The sequence below is a fragment of the Microtus oregoni genome, unplaced genomic scaffold, assembly GCF_018167655.1.
Source record: "Microtus oregoni isolate MIOR12 unplaced genomic scaffold, Mior012 000002F_ref0000024, whole genome shotgun sequence".
NCBI lineage: Eukaryota > Metazoa > Chordata > Mammalia > Rodentia > Cricetidae > Microtus > Microtus oregoni.
This window is the reverse complement of record NW_024543061.1, coordinates 86,975,424-86,996,139: the sequence shown is the minus strand read 5'-3', so window position 1 is coordinate 86,996,139 and position 20,716 is coordinate 86,975,424.

The window sequence follows — 20,716 nt, the reverse complement described above, 5'->3', positions numbered from 1 at the left end:
TGCACTGGTTACACACATCAACACAACACTGTCTACAAAAAATTATGAAAAGTTGCAAAACCCATGTGTATTCTAAAAAGCAAAAAGAAAGGAACATGCAGAGGTTGTAATAGGAGCTGGACTGGCTTTGCCAATACTGTCTCTTTAGTGTCACGGCCTTCAAAACAAGATTCTTCTTATCATTTGTCAGATTCCAAACCTACACCGGCAGGCGAGGAAGAGCTAGCGTGCTTCTTTTCACTTTGGCTTGTGCCGGGGACGGCTCACGTCAATGGGATGTTCGGAGGTTAAGGGATGGCACGTTAGCCCTGCCTAATGTAAGTGCTTGGAACATTTCACCAAACAGCTACAGACCATTCTACAACACTCCGGATGAGAGTCTAAACTTTGGTGTGTGTTTCTGGAATACTTACTTGGCAAATACTCAGGTAATGAGGCACCGTTGACTTTAAAATGAAAGCCATTTTGAAGTTTGTCTTCCTAAGAATCCTGGTGCTGGGAGCAGGAGAGAGGCAACGTGTGGCCTCCTGCCACCCATTCTTAGCAAAGCATCATCAATCCCATCATTATCTTCACACACACACTGGCTTCCCTGGCAGTGGGGCAGCATAGAACTAAGGAATGATATGACAGAAAGACAAAGGGAACAAGGTTACCTTCAGAAAAATACAAATACAAAATGAAAACTAGAAAACAACATAAATAAATGTAGCAGATTACATTCTCCATCACTACTGCTTAGTCTAGACCTAGACAATATTCATAAAGCGGCAACAATTTAGATAAAGGTGAAGTGCGCTAAGTACTCTAAAATTACGACAAGAAAGCTAAACCTGACGATGGAGCACTTAATCTTTATCTATCTGATGTTAATCAAGCACCCACTATACTTACAAATGTGGAGTTAGGTTTAAAAGACGCATATCTAATGGCACTTGCGTGTAATAACTGTATACTAGCCATCCCTGGGAGACATGGCTTCATGACCAGGCTCAGATGTTCTAAGCAAAACTCAGGTCCACAATATCAGCTCTGAAAAGTTAAAGCCAGCACTGGCCTCCCCCTTCCTTGTATTAACTAAACAAGTGTTAGTTTGGCCAACTGACAGCGTCAATCTGAAAATGTGAAGAAAGTGGACATTTTCTTAAGAGAAGGCAAGACTGTATACGGTAATGTTTAGAGTGCCTGTGCCTATTCATGATGCTGAACGCTCAGTGCAGCTTTAAGGCTCATGAAGCATAGTATGTCTGCTTTGCACAAGGACAAGGAAAGTCAATGTTTCCAAATCCAAGTTGCTCTAATACCCAATGTAATGGGCTCAAGAGGAAGATAAGGATCAAGTCTGACTTTATTTTCTATCCTGTACCTGTCTATTAACAAACATTGAACTGTCCATCACAGATAACCAACCACCATTTACATGCCCAAACTCCAGCCTTTATAAGAAATTGCAGAACTCTATTCCATGCATATGTGTTACCTTTGACTACCTACAGGTGAATTCTAGGGCAACTTCCTTCTGCTTCAGTTGCTACTCATCCCTCGGCCCACAAAGTTCATGGTAAGACAGAACTCACTGTGGACACAAGCCAAGCCAGCAGGACCTTTGTCTTCTCTAAGTGCTGGAGACTGTATTGGGAACTTGAACTAGGAAGTGTTCCTAAAGCACTTCCTGAAACTAAGGATGAAAGTTGTCCCAAGTGCCAGCGTTCCCCTTCCTCTCATGACCCAGAAGGTATGACACACAAGGCTACCATGAAAGATTCTATTGTAGAGTTGCCAGGTGCCAGGTCGCTCATGGAGTCTCAGGTGAGCTTTGAAAGGCAGAAGGAAAACTCTGAGAGCCGGGGACTAAAGTGATATCCAAAGAATCCTGCCTCCCCACACTGGGCTTCACTGCTCAAGGCAAACACTACCCCTTGCTGCCTTGCTAATCGTTTTGTAGATTCTTTTGTTCAATATCCAACACCCACCCACCACACAGCAGCCTTATCACACAGGAGGTGTCCAAGTAATTCCCTGCAAGATTTCAAAATATCAAGAAGATTGAACAAAGCCTGTGCTGGAGGCAGGAAATGGTTCGAGTTCGGGGTGTTTCCCACCTCGAGCCCTTCTCTCATTCCAGTCACAGGAAGTTTGGGGAGTAGCTCTCCAAGCTCTGCTCTCCGGTGTGCACCAGAGTGCACTTTGTTCCTCGGCCTCTGGTTTCACGGGGACTTTTCCAACTCCAGAGGCACAAGAAGCAAGGGTTTGTGTGGAGGGTACAGCAACCTCCCACAGGAAGGGAGGGGAATTTAAAATATCAGGTTCTCTTCCCCTGAATACACGGCATAGAAGTTACCCACAGGGCCCGGTTGTGCAGACGAGGCACGCTGCTCTTACGACAGAAGATTGATGTACACAGCTCCCGACCCGACCCACCAACATCAGGATGCGAACAGACGCCACCTCCGTAAGTCCCTAAAGCGCGTGCAATGCGGATGGGTTATGTTTTTAAATTGCATTTTAATTAAACTTCAAAACATCTCCCTAAGAGCTGGAAGACATTTATAGATTAGAATAAACACAAGGTGTGTCACCCTTGAAAAATGGATTGTTTGCTAGAGAGTCCCACTCCCTGCTGAGTCCATGCAACCTTGGAAGTCTGAAAAAGAAAAATGGTCCTTCCATCTTCCATTTGAGCAAGAGAGTTGATGGTCTCAGATCACTGGGTTGTCATTGAAAAACTGCTGGGTAGACGCTTTTTGGGGGTCCATATTGTACAAAATAAATGCAAATTAATAACAAACCGAGCCACACTTCACTTAGCAAGCCCATGTTCCCATCAGTCTTCCTTTCAGCCATCCCAAGGGCTCCTGAATCCAGGTGTCAGCACAAAATGCAAAATCCCATGCCAAAGAGGTAGCCTGACCAGCACAATCAGGACTTCGGCTGCCTGAGAAGATCTTTTAGATGTCTCAAGGAGGGACCCATAATTGGTACCTTCCTCTAGAACTAAAGACATATTTTCTAACATTTTACAACATTAAAAACACTACTGTGTCAGAGAGAATAAATTATCACAGTTGCGGAGTGGATGTTCACTGTTTTCTGGGAGCCTGCTATGTGTATGCAATCTGCAGCATGCAGCATCCGGGAAATGGGATTCTCAGTCTGCTGTGCAGGTTGTGCAAGTCTGCCATAGACTAGAGCTTGCCCAGTCAGTGGAGACAGAAACAAGTCCACGGCGAGCTCCACCTGACACCGGAGAATCCTGTGCTCAATGCTGACCCATTTCACAGGAAAACCACATTCCAGTCGCTTGTCAGTGAGTTCAGGGAAATCACGGGTCTGAGAAATACATTTCCAGTCACTTGCTTCCTTCTCCACAAAAGCCCTGATCATTTAGCGTCTGCCTGAGGGGACTCTTCTAAAGCTTGCTCTCTCTCTCTCTCTCTCTCTCTCTCTCTCTCTCTCTCTCTCTCTGTGTGTGTGTGTGTGTGTGTGTGTGTGTGTGTGTGTGTCTGTATGTATGTATGTATGTCTGTGTGTGTATCTGTCTGTCTCTGTGTGTGTCTGTCTGTCTGTCTGTCTGTCTGTCTCTTCTGTCTCTTTTTCTGTTGTTTCTGTGTGTGTGTGTGTCTATCTGGCTGGCTGTCTCTTTCTCTGTTGTTTCTCTCTCTGTGTGTGTGTGTGTGTGTGTGTCTGGCTGGCTGGCTGTCTCTTTTTCTCTCTCTTCTGTGAGTGTATCTTTATTTCTACCTCACCATTTTCTTTGATTTCCTTCCTATCTTTATTTTCCTTTTTCTTTCTCTTTCTGTCCCTAAAGGTCTTTTTGTTTATTTATCTCTCCCTGTGTCTATCTCTGTCTCTGTTTTTATCTCTAGCCCACACTCTTTCTCCTTGTCGCTCTATATCTGTGTGTGTGCATTTCTGTGTCTTTCTCTCATTTTCTCTTTTCTGATGACTTTCTGGTTTTGTGCCCACACACACACACACACACACACACACACACAGAGAGAGAGAGAGAGAGAGAGAGAGAGAGAGAGAGAGAGAACGCCAGGAAGCCCAGGTGTTACAGAACCCAGAAGTGAGCAACTATTGCCCTAAGGGAGGTGGCAAGGGTGGGCGGGAGCGCTGGCTGGCAGGCAGTGTGCAAGCATGCACAGAGAACCACTTTTTGTAAGAAGGTTAAAACATATTTAAAATGGGACCACCTTGGAGAGGAGACCGTTCCCCTCCTGTTACCTCTCAACCTGCTCCAAAACTTCAGTATTCAGTTTTTCCAAGGCCTGCTCTCCCTGCCCCCCCCCCCCTACTCTGGCAGGCTGGTTTTCTGCTGAACACTGGGCTCCTTGCAGAGCCCTCTCGCTCCTCCGCAGACGCTCAGAAATCTGCTGGCCGTCACCCATTCCACCAGCTAACTGGCATGTGTGCCCACTGCCACAGCGGGACAAACAATGGCCATACATTAAACATTCTTTTCTCCAGGTTTCTGCTTCTCGGTTGACTTTGGGAGACTTGTTTTCTTCTAAGGACACAGAGAAAAGAGGGAGAAGAGCATGTTCTGTCTGCTTCCATAGTAGCTATGGTCTTGTCTGCCTACCTCTGGAGACAACACCTTTCCCCTGGTGTTTCCAGGATCAGACAATTAAGGTGAAAGGCTTCCATTCAGATCTGCTTGATTTAGGAAAAGGGGTGTGGGGTGTGGATGTTTTTCTTTTTGGAAATCAGCCAGAGACGGATAACAGACAATTGGGTCAGTAGAATCGTCCCAAACTTTCCTGGGAAAACCTGGCACTCTCCAGTTATAAAGTTGGTGACACACTCTTCCTTTTTTTTATGTCTCTTGGTATCCTGGGGAGGTTTCTTGAGCTGTTCAAAGCTGGCTGCCTTCCCACTTCGCACTAAGAAGTCGCTTAAAGAAATGGTCCAAAGAGATGTTACTGCCTCCCAAAGAAAAACACAAATTTGGGGAAATGGAGAGTTGGACTTTTATTGACTCGCTAAAGGAGGGGGTAGGTGGGATGCATATACCTCTCACTTCATTGAGAGACAGAATCCATCAAACGGGCTCATCTTTCCCACAGTCCTTTACTGTCGTGTGTTCCAAGAGTCACATCTACCTGCCCAGGTCATGAAGCCTTTGAGTCTAAAGGTCAAGCAGGGTTCCTGAGGCTCCTGTGGGTTGGTCCACTTGGCCTTCCCACTCTGTCATGTCACATCTTCCTAAAGTGTCACAGATAAGAGCGCAGGAGGGTAGAAAGCAATTGTCAATGTGGATTAAATTGAATTCAGGCAGTCCTGCCCTTGTTTGATCCTGGTGTATAATTCACATACTACACAAAATAAACAGATATTTATCTGTTCTTGCTGTTGGTACCTTCCAGCCATCACTTCCTATTGGGTTGATGGTTTGCTTAAAGAGGCACTCAGGCAGTAGCTTGCTGTGTAGTGAACACTCGGTGACTGTCTTGCCCATCAGAAAGGGGAGTTGGCTGTATCTATCCAAGGCTGCTGCATAAAGTGTTACAAATCTGCCACCACCATGCTTTACTTTTTGTTGCTTTTACCATAGGAACAATGTAATATGATGTCATTATGTAACAGCCACAAGAAGTTGTAACTATATTTATGTTCAGTGTAACTGTAAACAACCACCACAGAAACATGTCTATATAGAACCAAAGTTAGCCCTAAGAAATCAGTAATAAAAATCCAAACACCCAACATTTCACATGCTTACATAGGCAATGCATTTTTTTAAAAAAGGTTAATAATGTGTTTAGAGTCTGTGGGGTGGGGGAAGCATCCATGGCCACAGGGACAGCTTGTGGCAGTAGATGGCTCTTTCCTTCTGCAATGTGGGTTCTTGTCATTGGAGGCTGCTTTTTCATATCCCAGCTGCCCAGACCTGAATAATCACACAGAAACTATATTAATTACAACAGTGTTTGGCCAACAGCTTAGGTGTATTCTTAACTAGCTCTAACCTCTCAAATTAACCCATTTCTATTAATCTGTGTATCACCATGAGGCTGTGGCCTACTGGTAAGGTTTTGGTGTCCTCCTTCGGTAGCTACATGGTGTCTCCTTGCCTCTGACTACTCTCTCTATGTATCTCTGTTCGAATTTCCTGCCTGGCTTTGCTCTGCTAAACCATTGGCCAAAACAGCATTATTCATTATCCAATAAAAGCAACACATATACAGAAGGACATCCCACACTAGGTTCTGGGGATAAACTTGAATCATTGGGTATGGTTTGGGCAAGCCCTATTACCCACTCAGCCATCGTCATCTCTCTGACCATTGATAGTATTTTGCTTAGCAGGGAGAGCCTGGCTTTGTGGGCTACAGAGATGACCCATCAGTTAACTGCAGAAGACCCAGGTGTAGTGTTCAGCACCCACATTGGGTGACTCAGAGCTGACCAGTTTAGTTCAGTTCAGTTCCAGGAGATCCAGCACCCTCTTTTGGCCACTGTGGGTACTGCATGTAGGTGGCACGTGTACACTCAAGCACAGGCATATGAGAGAGAGAGAGAGAGAGAGAGAGAGAGAGAGAGAGAGAGAGAGAGGGAGGGAGGGAGGGAGGGAGGGAGGGAGGGAGGGAGAGAGAGAGAGAGAGAGAGAGACTGCCCATTGCTCTTCCAGAGGAGGCACACACAGCAGGGTCTGGCGTGACAGGCACCTTGCACATTTAACAAGCATTTCTCATGTGTTAGGCCCAGAGGGCTCGATAAAGACCCAGAGGCACAGACCTGACTCAAGGATCAGTATATCCCCCCACATACACACACAAAACACCCGAATTTAGGTGAGCAGTCTACTGGTGCCTCCTAGAGTTAGGAGGAATTATTTCTCCTCCAAAAGCTGAGTCTCTGGTTTGGTGACTGTGTGGTGTGTGTTTGCCTTGTGACCTGGGCTCTGCAGGCAAACCATCAGCGTTACCAGAGTGGGCCATACACGCTTTCCCACAGCTCTGCAGGCAAACCATCAGCGTTACCAGAGTGGGCCATACACGCTTTCCCACAGCTCTGCAGGCAAACCATCAGGGTTACCAGAGTGGGCCATACACGCTTTCCCACAGCTCTGCAGGCAAACCATCAGCGTTACCAGAGTGGGCCATACACGCTTTCCCACAGCTCTGCAGCTGTAGGTGACTATGCCACATTTTTTCCTGTCTGGTAGAGGTTCGATAGACCGTATTTCTCCCACTGTGGAAAAAACACTGATGCTTCCAATTAAACATTCATCTCAACATCCCGTATCAGTTTCTCGTTTGTGAGCGACTGCCTCCTCCACTAGTTATTGAGTAAAATAAATCTTTAACACTGTCCCTTTGTGTATCAGTATAGAATACGATGTTACTTTTAAAGTTATTTTACCCCTTGAGGGAATCTACCTTTTGCCATTCTGTGTACTTTTCAAAGTCAGGTAGAACAAGCCTTAGTCACACAAGAGCGTGCCTTAAGCCCAACCACAGTGATTGGCTTACGGATGAGCATGTGATCAAAAGTACCCAATCCCAGTGCTGTTGTCAGCTTGGTCAGAAGCACCCCGTGTGGGTGGCTGTTACAGAGACTCTTTCCTGACTAAAGTGCTGAGAGTCAGGACTGGTGAGTGTTCAGCCATGTAGGACCTGCAAGTCGTCCTCTTCCAAGGCTCAGGGATCATTGCACATGAAAAGGTGAGAAGAACGCAAGAGCTGAGCTGGGCAGTAGTGATGAACGCCTCTGATCCCAGCACTCTGGAGCTTAAGGGCAGCCTGGTCTACAAAGCGAGTTTCAGGACAGCCAGGACTGTTGCACAAAGAAACCCTGTCTCAAGAAAAATAATGCTAGTAATTAGTTAATTACTTTAAAAAAGAAGAAGGAGGTAACGCTGGAGGCATGCTACTGAAGTCTATTCTGTGTGTGGCGTGTTCGAAGCAGTCACAAAGGAGGAGGGGCTGACAGGATCCCACCCTTCTCTGTGAGACTCCTTTGCAGTTAATGATTGCTGGGGGATGAGGAGGGCTTTCTTAAGAAGTGTGACAACCGGTGAGGCTCTTGTGCTCCCTGCAAGCAACTCTAATTAAACTCCTTGAGTCACCACCGAACAGAAAGACGTGAAAGGAGAGGAACTCATAGGGAAGAGAAACGGAACCAGTGGGAGCTAGGAAGGGCAGAGAGAGGGCCATGAGGATGAATATGATCAAAATACACTGTAGATGTACGAAAATGTTATAAGGAAACTCGTTATTATATATAATTAACAAGTGATAATAAAAACACAGTCCTGTCAGGCGTGGTGGCACACTCCTCTAATCTCAACTCTCCGGGACAGGTAGATTTCAGTGACAGTGAGTTCCAGGACAGCCAGAGCCACACAGAGGGACCCTGTCTCAGAAAACAATCCTTTTCCAAGGGCCCTTCTGATCATCTTGGGAATGGATTCTTGCTTCCTTTGCTACCTTGGGCCCTAAAGGAAGACTGCCAGTATTTCCCCATCACCCCTTCCTTATGAAGGAAGACTTCCTTGACAGGGAAGGCAGCCATGGTTTAGAAGCCGTTAGTTCACAGTCTCTCAAGGTCTCCATGTCACCAGTTTCTGAGAATCTTCACCTTTCCTTCACGTTCCTTACTACCTGTTCTTCGAGCTCCGCACACCTGACCCCCAACCCAACACACGCATTGTCTCCTAGGCTCTCAGAGCATATAGAATGGGATGGTTGGGAGCGTATAAATGCACTATCTCTCTAAGTGAGGATCTTACCTACACTCCTTCGTTACTGAGGTTTCCTCGCAGAAGTGGCTGGCATCGTAGAGACCGAGTCACACACGTGTGTTTGTAATTATTCGTATTCCCCTTGGGTCTCCCCCAGGAAGTGTCTGACAAACCTCTGCCTTGATTATGGCCTCCTAACTGATTCTGTAATTCTCCCTTAGCATAGCTGCTTGTGCAGCCACCATTTCTATGCACAAAGTCCACAAACACCACTTACTCGACTTCAAATCTCACAAAAATGTTTTCTTACACACTATGCTTGCGGGACTTTAGATTTCCACTGTCGTTATTTTTCTCTTTCTCTCTCTGTTCCCTTTATCTTTTTGACCTTATCCTTTGTTGGCCTTACAGCCACTGCACCTCCAGCCAAACACAAATGTTCTGAGTTTGCTTTCGGAGCCCTTTCTGCCTGGCTCCGTATCCCGCCCTGTCCTGGCCTTCACCTTCTAGCCAGCTAATTTATTATTGCGTGGCTCCTTTTGCCCTGGGCTCTTCCTCTCCTGGCTCGGAGCCCTTGTTCAATTTCTTCCATATCTCTGGAACAGCCACCCAACCACAGCCTCCTTCTCTGAATCCCAGCTCAAGGTCCAGCTGCTTCTAAACATTTTGCCACCCATCTTCCAATTCATCACATCACCACCAACCCAGACTTCTACCACAGAACAGCCTTGAAATGACTGGACTTATAAGTACGGGGTGGCCGTAGTTCAATTCCTGGCTTACGTCAATAGTAAAGGCCTAATCTCAGAATTAATCAATGTTAGCATTGAGAAAGAACCAACAAATGGTCAGGAGTGATTGAGTCAGCACTGCAGGCAGTTAAGAGCAGCTCATTTGAGATTAATGAATCTATCCCCTGGCCTTGTTCCCTCAAAGAATCTGGGAGGAAGCACAATAGCACAGCGCACAATACAATTGAAAAGAGTCCCGAACAGAAAAACCATGGACCAGCTAAAATGGGGATGTTATGGAGAAAACTAGTTATACATAATCTATTCACACAGGGCTGTGATTTCTGGTGTTGAAATACCCTTTGGCTCCAACTATCTTGCCACTGAGATTATTAATCTCTTTTTTAAAACCTAGTATTTGAAGGCAACCCGTCCCCTTTACTGGTGTTTTTATGGAGCTCAGGCAGAAGGAAGACTTAGATCGGTGTTCCCAAAACTGTCTTAACTGAAATATATTACCAAAAGGCATGTTGCAGGGTTCCTGTGCTCAGCTGGGGAAATTTCTGAGGAATTCTGCAGAAAATGACCTTGCTTTACTTTTTAAATCCCAGTACTTTCCAAACTAATTTAAGCCAAATCCCCCAAGTTTTTCTCCATTATATTCCCTGTTGCTATACCGAGAACCCCTGGGAGAGTCAAAGCTGTCGAAGATGTTTCAACTCCATTTGGAATCTTTTATTTCTTATGAAGGAGACTCTGGGGGACAGGCATTCATTTTTACATTTGTCTGTGCTTTCTCGGTGTGACTTATATGTTGCCTAGTTACAAAAACAAACCCCAGCAGCTCAGAGTCCTCCATGTGCTAGGCAAGTGCACCTCTGTGATACATGAAGACCTCCCCTTTTACATTTAATTTTGAGATAGATTCTCACAAAGTTGCCCTGGCTTCCCTTGCCCTCTCTACTGCCCAGGCAAAGCATTGAACTTACAATCATCCCACCTCAGCATCTGGACTTACAGGCAGAGGCCACCGGGTCCATTTTTGGAGAGATACATCTTAAGGTTACTGAAAATAACCTCAGTCATATTCGTGCATTGTAGTTATTTGTCATGAAATTAAGTGTTTGGGACAAGCTTAACTCCATGACGATCTGGGAGTGACCAGTAGGTGGCAGCACCGACGCCAGCCAGCCTGGAATGAACCAAACTTGGTAGATTTCTGTGTGTTCTTGCTAGCCACACTTTAGGCAGCTTAGAGAAGACAAAAGTAGGAGAATATTTAATGAAGATTAAAAATTGCTCATATGTTTTCCCTTCATATTTTACTGAGTTATAACACACATACAATTTGTTTCTGAGCCTTCCAACATTGCTTTCAGCCTGACCTTTAAAACCTTAGAAAAGTTCTATCTTCCCCCCTCGCTAAACCATCTAAGGCTTCTCTGTGCAATGCATGCGCACACACACACACACACACACACACACACACACTGGAAATTGATGAACCCATCTGCAATATTGAGTTGGAAGTGTCACCCCAGACTGCCAAGCACTTGGACTCCAATTCCTAGCCTGCCAAGCACTTGGACTCCAACTCTTAGCCTGGCAAGCATTGACTCCTCCCCGGGAAGGGTCAGGACCACTCCCACGGGGTATTTAGGCTTGCTCCAGAAAAAGGAACACATGGTTTTGGGTTTGCGTGTGTTCTCTCTAGCTTACCCCTGCCATGCTCCCAGTCACCAGAGAGTGTGCCATTTATTAAACGCAGCCAATTAATTTGGTCTAATGTGGTTTAATTGAAGTTCTTTGTGTTGGTGGAGTGGCTTGTATTAAGATTTTTCTTAACACCTTCCAGCCTTCAGTTAGTTTTCCATCACCATCTTCTCACCTAGCATCAGACAGAGAGCTGACCTCCAAATATACAAAGAACTCAAGAAACTTGACATCAAAAGAACAAATAATCCAATAAAATGATGGGGTATAGACCTAAACAGAGAACTCTCAACAGAGGAATCTAAAATGGATGAAAGACAGTTAAGGAAATGTTCAACATCCTTAGCCATCAGAGAAATGCAAATCAAAACAACTCTGAGATTCCATCTTACAACTGTAAGAATGGCCAAGACCAACAACACTGATGACAACTTATGCTGGAGAGGATGTGGAGTAAAGGGAAATTTACTGGTGGGAGTGAAAACTGGTACAGCCACTTCGGAAATCAGTATGGAGATTTCTCAGAAAATTAGGAAACAGCCTACCTCAAGACCCAGCAATACTGCTGTTGGGTATATACCCAAAGGATGCTCAATCATACCACAAGGACATGTGCTTAACTATATTCATAGCAGCATTATTTGTCATAGTTAGAACCTGGAAGCAACCTAAATGCCCCTTGACTGAAGAATGGATAAAGAAATGTGGTACATTTACACAATGGAGTACTACTCGGTGGGAAAAAAAGTAATAACATCTTAAAATTTCAGGTAAATGGATGGATCTAGAAAATATCATATTGAGAGAGGTAGCCTAGACCAAGAAAGGCAAATTTCATATGTACTCACTCATAAGTGGCTTTTAGACATAAAGCAAAAAAAAAAAATCAGCCTACAATCCATAACCCCAGAGAACCTAGACAACAAAGAGGACCCTAAGGTCTAATCTACATAGGAAGCAGAAAAAGACAAGATCTCCTGAGTAGATTGGGAGCATGAGGACCATGGGAGAGGGTAGGAGGAGAGGGGGAAAGAGAGGAGGGAGCAGAGAAAAATATATAGCTCAATAAAAAACGAAAAGCACTCGATTCCTATTGGTCTGATCATAACACACATTGACCATCTCACCCATTCCCAAGTGTGCAGCCGATTCTGTAACTCACATAGCTGTGTCAAAATCCCAGAACACATAAATCTTACAGCCCCTAAACTCATCCAACCCATGAAACAATATCTCACTTGCCCCCAAGCCTGCCTGCTCTCCCTCCCTTCCTCCCTCTCTCTCATTCTGGTGACTCTGCAGAGTCATGCAGCTTCTGTCTCTCTTGACTGGCTCACATGACTTAAATGCTCAGCTCCTCCAGGCTGTAACTATGTTTCCTTTCGGGATAAACTCTGCTGTCAACTGCCGCATTTTGCTTACTTGCTCATCATCCATCAGTGAACAAACGTCTTTGTGGATTCTCCCAGCTGTCCGTGGTGAGAAGCGCAGATGTGACCGTGGGTTTGGTGGTATCCTTTTATCGTTCCTTCCTTCAGCTCCTCGGGATATATAGACTCTCATGTTTGTTTTCTTTCCGTTGCTGTGATGAAAACGCCTCAGCCAAAACCAACTCAGGGTAGAAAGGGTTTATTTGACTTACAATTCCAGGTTACAGTTCATCACTGGGGTGGGGGGTGGGGGAGACAGACCAAGGACCAAGACAGAAACTTGAAAAAGCTAGTCACATCACATCCATAGTCAAGAGTAGAGAGAAACAAGTGCACATAAGTTTGTTTGCTTATGCTCAACTGTTCTTCCATTCTTACAGTTCGGGTCCCCTGTCTAGAGAATGACACCACCCACAGTGGGCTGAGTCTTCTCATCACAACTAACATAATCAAGACCCGCACACAGGCTCACTCAATATAGACAACCCCCCACAGACACACTCGCAGGCCCACTCAACATAGACAATCCCTCACTGAGACTCTTCCAAGGGATTCTAGGTTGTGTCAAGTTAATAATTACAGTTAGCCATCATGGCCTCATAGTACTACAGTCAGATTTCATTGTTAGTAACCTCCATACTCTCTTCCTTCGCAAACGTGCTGTTGTGAAGTATTAGTTTAAGATGCATTCCATTCATTTATACTATGGACTAGTTGTCTGATGATGCAAACATGTGTTCCATTCTTCTATGTTGCTTTTGTTTAGCTCTGTGCAGCTGTGTTACTTTGCCTGCTTAAAATACCTGAGTGATCTAAGAAAGAGCTCAGCAGTCAACAGCTAGACAGGAGAGAGAAATTGGTGGAGTTTGTAGACAGAGAGAATAAATAGGAGGAGAAATCTTGGGGGGGGGGGAAAGAGGGCAAGGATCAAGAAAAGGAAAAGGAGAGGAGGGGCCAGTCACACAGCCATACAGCTGGCCCTGGAGTAAGTAGAAAAAAGTTAGAAGCCCAGAGGCAAAACATAGAAGAAGAGAAACAGCATAATTTAATTTAAGTTCTAAAAGCTGGCTAGAAACAAGCCAAGCTAAGGCTGGGTGTTCACAAGAATAAGTCTCTATGTATTTATTTGGGAGTTGGGTGGTGGGCACCCAAGAGCTTAAAAAAAAAACAATTATATTGTGCCATTTTTTTCCCACAAATATGGTGCAAGGATTCTAGTTTCCCCAAATCTTCACCAATCTTATTGTCTACTTCTTGATAGCTAAAACAATGAATTGCTATGATTTTTTCATTTGTATTTCTAAGACGATAGAAAAGATATTAATATCTTTTTACACATTTGTTGCCCCTTTGTATATCATCTAGGGAAATGTCCACCTTTCATCCATGTTTAGGTCTGGTAATTTGTCTTTCTGTTCCTGGATTGTAGGTTTCTTTGTTTTCTTGTTATTAAGCCCCATCGGATGTGTGATTTACAAATATCATCTCCCATCTGCAACATGCCTGCTCTCTCTGTTAGTTTCCTGACACACAGCATTGAAATAACACAGCCTTTAAAAGACAGGATCTCACGAAGTATCCCAGCTGGAACTCACTACATAGTAAACCAGGCTGCCTTCAAACCCACAGAGATCTGCCTGCCTCTGCCCTAAGTGCTGGGATTAAAGGTGCATGCCCACCTGACCTGAAACCCATTCTAAAAGGAAACTGCTTTGTGAAACTGATGTCACCGTTCTGCCCAGGCAGTGTAGCGCCGTACTTTCCTTAGCCCTCCCTCTTAGACACACAAGATTTTTATGCATAAAAGTCATTTCTTCCTGTGTCGTGTGTGTGAATGTGTTGGGGAAGGGCATGTATGCACACATGTATATGTGAAGCCTAGAAGTCAACAATGGGAACAAATAATGTGAACGCTTTTATGATTTTGATTCATCTCTTAAAATTTATTTTCTTTGCTGTGATCAACTTTATTATAACAGTTGTGGTCAGCTGAATGTATACTGAACTCCACAGCTCTGTTTTCTCACGTTATCATTAGCTCTTATACTAAGGTGGTAAGGTAGGAATCACCACTGTGTATGGCTAATTATATTGATTATACATATAGACTGAAAGAGGTCATATCAACTACAAAACCACACAGATTTTGATTGGTGGAATTAGCATTGAATGCTGTCTTCCTGAATCCATGAAAGTTTGGAGACAGGGTTTTCAAGGTCTTCCTATGCAGCGCTGGCTGGTCAGGAGGAACCCACTATGTATCCCAGACTGGCTTTGAACTTGTCATGGTCCTTCTGGTTCTGTTCTTAGTGCTGGGATCACAGGTATACACGGTGACACCTGGGTGTGTGGCTAGCTTCCAAAGGGACTTTTAAAATACACACCAAAACAGTAGAACAATTTTACATTCCCACCAGGAATAGGAAAAGGTGCAGGGTTTTCCACATCATCACCCACGCTTTTCTTTTTTCTCAACCACACAAATGAGTGTGCACTTGACACGCCTTGGGGTTTTGCACATCTCTGATGGCTACAGTGTTTAGCATCTCTTAAGGCTCACTGGCCATTTCTCCTGTCCTCTGGGGACAAGGTTTTCAGTTTGGTTATGCAATGCCGAGTTTCAAAGGTTACGCACACATTCTGAGTCTCTTACCAGACATGATTTGTCTGGTCTGCTTTCTATTCTCACTTTCTTGAAGAAGTCCATTGAAGAACAAATATAGTCATTTTGTCTGACCCCTCCCTTCTGACAACTTAGTTGATCAATTAATCTACGGAAATCCTAGCACAGAAATTTCACCCTTTTCTGCTTGGGGATCTGCCTATTTGGCATAGTTTGCCTTGTGATAAAAGGAACTTGTCCCCGGGAAGGGGAATACTCCCATGAGGACCCACCTGTACCAGAACTGAGTCTGCTAAATTAGGGAGCCAAGTATCAGCTACAAAGCAGAAGCTGTGATCTTCAAAGAGTTGTATGATAAATAATGCTACCATTCTTGCCCAAGCACGTTGGCTCCTTCTTGTAACCCAGCATTCAGGAACTGAGGCAGGAAGACTGCAGACTTAAATAAATACATACATAAAACAAATAAATAAAAATAGCTAGATAATGCATAAAATGTATAAAGCAAAAGCTTCCCTTAAAATCTCAAAATACTGTCTAGTCTTTTGAGTTCAAATATAATATACTTTATATAGATTCATATCACATTAGGGTCACACAATCCAATAAAATTGTAACTGGATAAATTCAAGTCATAGACTAAATTACACCTCACTATACTCTGTTTGTGTACAGTACAGTGAGACTGTTCACAGGCGTGTGCAGATCCACCACATTTTCACAGATGGGAAGTTGTAAAGGGAAAAGGTCCTTGTGCATGCAGATAAGCTCTGGAAAAGTCAGGAAAGTTAAACACGCAACTTATCTTTCCAAGGGGAGAAAATATTTAGCTGTTTCTTACAAAATGCTGGGGAAAATATAGTTTGCAACCTGGTAATCTTTTGCTACCTGTTGAGACAGGCTCTGCCCATATCCCCCAGAATGTTTATTTATCTCAGACTTTTCCCCTAAAACCTTGAGCTTCACTTCTAGGCCATAAAACTCATCCTTGAGAGAGATGTCACTTGTACTTTACAATAGCCTAAGTGACTTCTATGTTATCTGAGGGCCAGGCCAATCCTGACATTAACTCCCATAGGCATTATGTTTAACCTCAGTCATTCTCCCTAGAGCTCTCACCTAGAATGCTGTTTCTGAGCCAACAGAATTCATGTTTACAGAAGAAATCCAACGTACTTTGTAAAGAGCTTCAAGGAAACCACATCTGCAACTTTACAGAACTCACAGTACTGCATTGTTAGTAGAAAACCTTATTTTCCAAAATTGTGCTGTGCTTAAATACAGTTGTAATGATATTTCATTTGTATTTTAATAAATAAAGCTTGCCTGAAGTTCAGAGAGCAAAACAGGTGCACTGATCAGCCTTACAGACCAGGCAGTGATGACACACAGCTTTAATCCCAGTAGCCACACTAGTTTGCCATATAATCAGGCAGTAGTGGGTGCATATAAGAGAGGAATATAAGACAGGAGGAGACAGCTCACACACACAGTCTCAGAGGATTCCTGTATGTAGGATCACCATTTCAGACTGAGGTAGAAGAAAGAGCCAGTGGCTGCTTCTAACCATCAGGTTGAACCCCAGTTTCTCTCTCTGAGTTTTTATTAATTGTGTTACACATGGCTAACATAAATGAGCTAGCATCAGACTTTTGAAGTTTGTTCCAATGACAGTACCTAAGTCAGACTGAACCAAGTTTCACTCTTCTGTCTTCATCGACCATTTTGTTGACATCCAGAAAGCCTGCAGGTACCGTCCACAGCTAATCCTTCACTGCCTGTGTGCACAAGAACTCTCTGCCCTCTACAGAAAGTGTCTTCTCTTTTGTGCTAAGTTTTGGCTGTGAAAACAGGGCCCCTGTGTTCAAAGTCTCTAGTTAAAGCATAAAAAGGTAGTGGGGCTTACAGACGTATGAGCTCTGACCCAAACAGGCCTCCCTTTGCACAGTCCACCCATGGGTGCATGGAAGACCAGAGCACTGTCCAGCGCTCACTACTTTCCTCCTCATAGAGGAGCCTCTGCCTTTAAAGGGGAAGAATTTCTAATAGCAGAAAAGAGTGGGCCTGTTTCTGCTGCTGAAAATTTTTGTTTTATAAATATCTGATTAGGGAACCTGGGGTGGTTTCAATCACAAGGCCCCGGTTGATTGCAGCCAGGAGTGAGTTGCCTCAGCTAGACAGGCCCTGCATGAGCACAACCACTGAGCCCCAGTGTCTATAGAGTATCCCTTCTACAGGGTACCCAGTGCTGAGAGAAGGGTCTACGGTAAGGTGGGTCTACACTAGATCTTCTCTAGGTCTGCCTAAAGTCTTCTATATGAGCTCCCAAACACATCTGACCAAGAGGACTTGTTTTCAGTAGCCTTTATGTATTCAGAGAAATCTTAAGTCCACCACAAAATTGAGAGATCCAAGGATTCCCATATTCCCACTGTGCAGCACATGAGTAGCCTTCCCCTTTATTAATACCACACTATGGTACTTGTTGCAGTAAAGAGACTAGGGTGGCATAGCCTCACCCGCTGTCTGCAGTGGGCATAATCAGTCACCCGAGGGGTTACATGGTCTGTGAGTCCCAACTGATGAAGAAATCGAGGGAGGAAAGGGGTAGATTGTTGAATTTACATTTATTCACAAAACAAATGTTAGTACCAAAATATTGTACCTTGGTCTGGATTTTAGTTTATTGATATAAATTTAAGGTCAATTTTATTATACTGTTTGTATATTTCTACTCTTGTTTAAAATATTATGTTTATGCAGCTCATCTAAAATGTAACATAAAATTAAAAAATACAGATTAATAGTTAGTCATCTATAATACACAAATTTATAGCCATATTACTTAGGTTTTATTTTAGGTATGCAAAGATATATTTCAAATAGACAGGTAATCTTCAAACACCTCAAAGACCTACAAAATATGGCATTTAAAATGTTTTAAGAACTTAGACTTTTCTCCACAGTGAGACACATCTGCTCCTGACAGCACCAATTACTTCAAAGAGGATGATGGGCATCGAAGAAATTTGTTATGGAATTTGAGTTTATGGTTTTATGGTCCTAAGGGCTCTCTGTATTTTGCCTATTCGCCTTCATCTCCCCATCAACTTTCCCGCAGGTGGGTCTTTTCTGGAATTAACTTATCACTGAATCCATCTAAAAGGTAGCCTCTGGATTAGCTTTGAAGTGTGCACCTATGTTTTCTCTGCGACATTTCATCTTTCCATACTGTGTTTTAGTTACTGTTTTGGTTTCTTTTCCTGTTGCTTGTTGGGGGCAGACCCTGACAACAGCAACTAAACTGCACCCCCATCTGTAGAAGGAGCTGTGGGCCGTGTTCCTGCCGCCCGGCTCCCAGCCGCCTGGCTAGCTTATGCCCCAAAATAACAACACACTAATTGTATTCATTTAAACACTGCTTGGCCCATTAGCTCTAGTCTCTCACTGGCTAACTCTCGTATCTTGCTTTTAACCCATTTCTAATAATCTGTGTCTTACCGGGAAAGATTCAGCATGTAAGACCTGGCAGCTGGCTCTATTACATTTGTCCTGGAGAGGAGAAGCATAGCGTCTGTCTGAGGCATCTTACCTCACTGCCTTCTTCCTCCCAGCATTCTGTTCTGTTTACTCCACGCACCTATGTTCTAACCTATCAGGTCAAGCAGTTTCTTTATTAATTAACCAATGAAATCGACAGATTGATATATGACACTCCCACATCACCCATCTGTGCTGTAGTTTCTTTCTCTTGATCTGCAGCCAAAGATAGTTCTTCTCTCCCTCCCCAATCTGTGTGCTCTTATCTCATTTTATGTTTGCTCCTGCTGTTTTTTTTGCCAGGATTTTCTGTATAAAAATTCGTATAAAAATCAGCTTTTTTTGGTATGAAAAAGCAGGCATGAAATAGAATTTATTTCCCATTTTTATGAAGAGCAATTTAGCTATTTTTCTGTCGTTTATGTCATGTCAAGAAACTACTGCCTAATGAAACAACACCTCTTTTTTCTGAAGTTTTCAGTCCTTTTAGCTCTTGCAATTATTTTATGGCCCCCTTTGAGCTGATGTAGTATATGGTGTGAAATAAGGGTCCAGGCTAACTGTTTCTGCATGATGAGAGCTGGCTATCCCGGCACCATTTGTTTTGTTTGTCTGTTTGCTTGCTTTTAAAAACCTTTCCCTGAGAGATTGTCTTTGGTTGATTTCTGGGCTGGGAACTTGATCCAGTAACCTTGTATTCTGAAAGGCCCCTAATGCTTTTCTGACGTTTGTTTTATATTTTTCTTTTAGGGGCTGTAGAGATGGTTCTACTGTTAAGAATAAACCTGATGCTCTTGCTAAGGACCTGAGTCCAGTTCCCAGCACCCACATGGTGGCTCAGAAACTACCTATTACTCCAGCCCCCGGGTATCAGACTTTCCTGGCTTCCCAGAACACCTGCACTATGCAGCATGCCTACCTGCAGACACATACATCTAAGGAATTCCTAAGTCCAGTCTTGGAAACAGACAGGGTTAACTCCACTGTGAGACACACAGAAAACAACGACCAAAATTTATTTACGTATCATTTATACTCATTCCTTAATATAGTTTGCATTGTGAAATGAAGCCAGGGTCTTGTATAAGGGTACAACCTACCGCTGAGGGGCATCAAAGCACATAGTGACCTCTTTAAATGGATTCAGGCAGCAACACTAAACCCTAAACAGTTGCCCCAAGGTGGAGACCGATGCAAGAATCCAAACCAGAGGTTGGCAAGGAAAGACGCAGGAGGAAGAAGCCAACACCTGAGGTGAGGCCTGGAGGACTCAGTGCAGGGGCCTCTACCCAAGCCCAAGCGAAAAGAGCTGCTAGAAGTTTAAAGAGCAGGGCTCGGCTCTTGTTGGTGAATGGTACTTTTCAAGTATATTCCCGGGAAAGATGGCTAAATATTAGCATTTTAGATAGGCATTATATGTTCACAGGAAACCCCTAGCAACAGTCCCAACACATTTGACAGGCTTGTACTTGAAATGCCCCACACCGAAGAGTCTCAGTGAACTGCACGGGCCAGAATTTTCCACCCTAATTTGCTGCAGGCCTGGCATCAGGGAAAGGTCTGTAGGTGGGATTAGCGCGTTGTAAACTTGTGTTGCTTTTGCTGGGTCCCTCAACCAGAGCCACGCTCTTCACTCTCCCATGTAGCTTTGAAACTTGGAGTCCCTTCCCTTTCTCAGACCACCCTGACCCAGGAGAGCCCACTGAGGCACTGTGGTTCCACAGAAGCAGTCCTGGACAGATCGCGGAAGACACGGTGCCCGCCACACAGGACACTTAGCCCCTTCCTTTCAGGGCTAGCACATCTGCTGCGTCTCCTTGCACAAATGCCCCCCGCGTGCATTCCTCTGCTTCTCCTCTATTGAACGTTCTTGATGGCGGACATCTCTGGACACTTGCTCTCTGTCATTGGGGGAGGGGTAGCAGTGAAAAGCCCTACCACCGCAGCTGCCGGGAGACCACCGATGGTGCTGCTGTTGGCAAGCATCAAG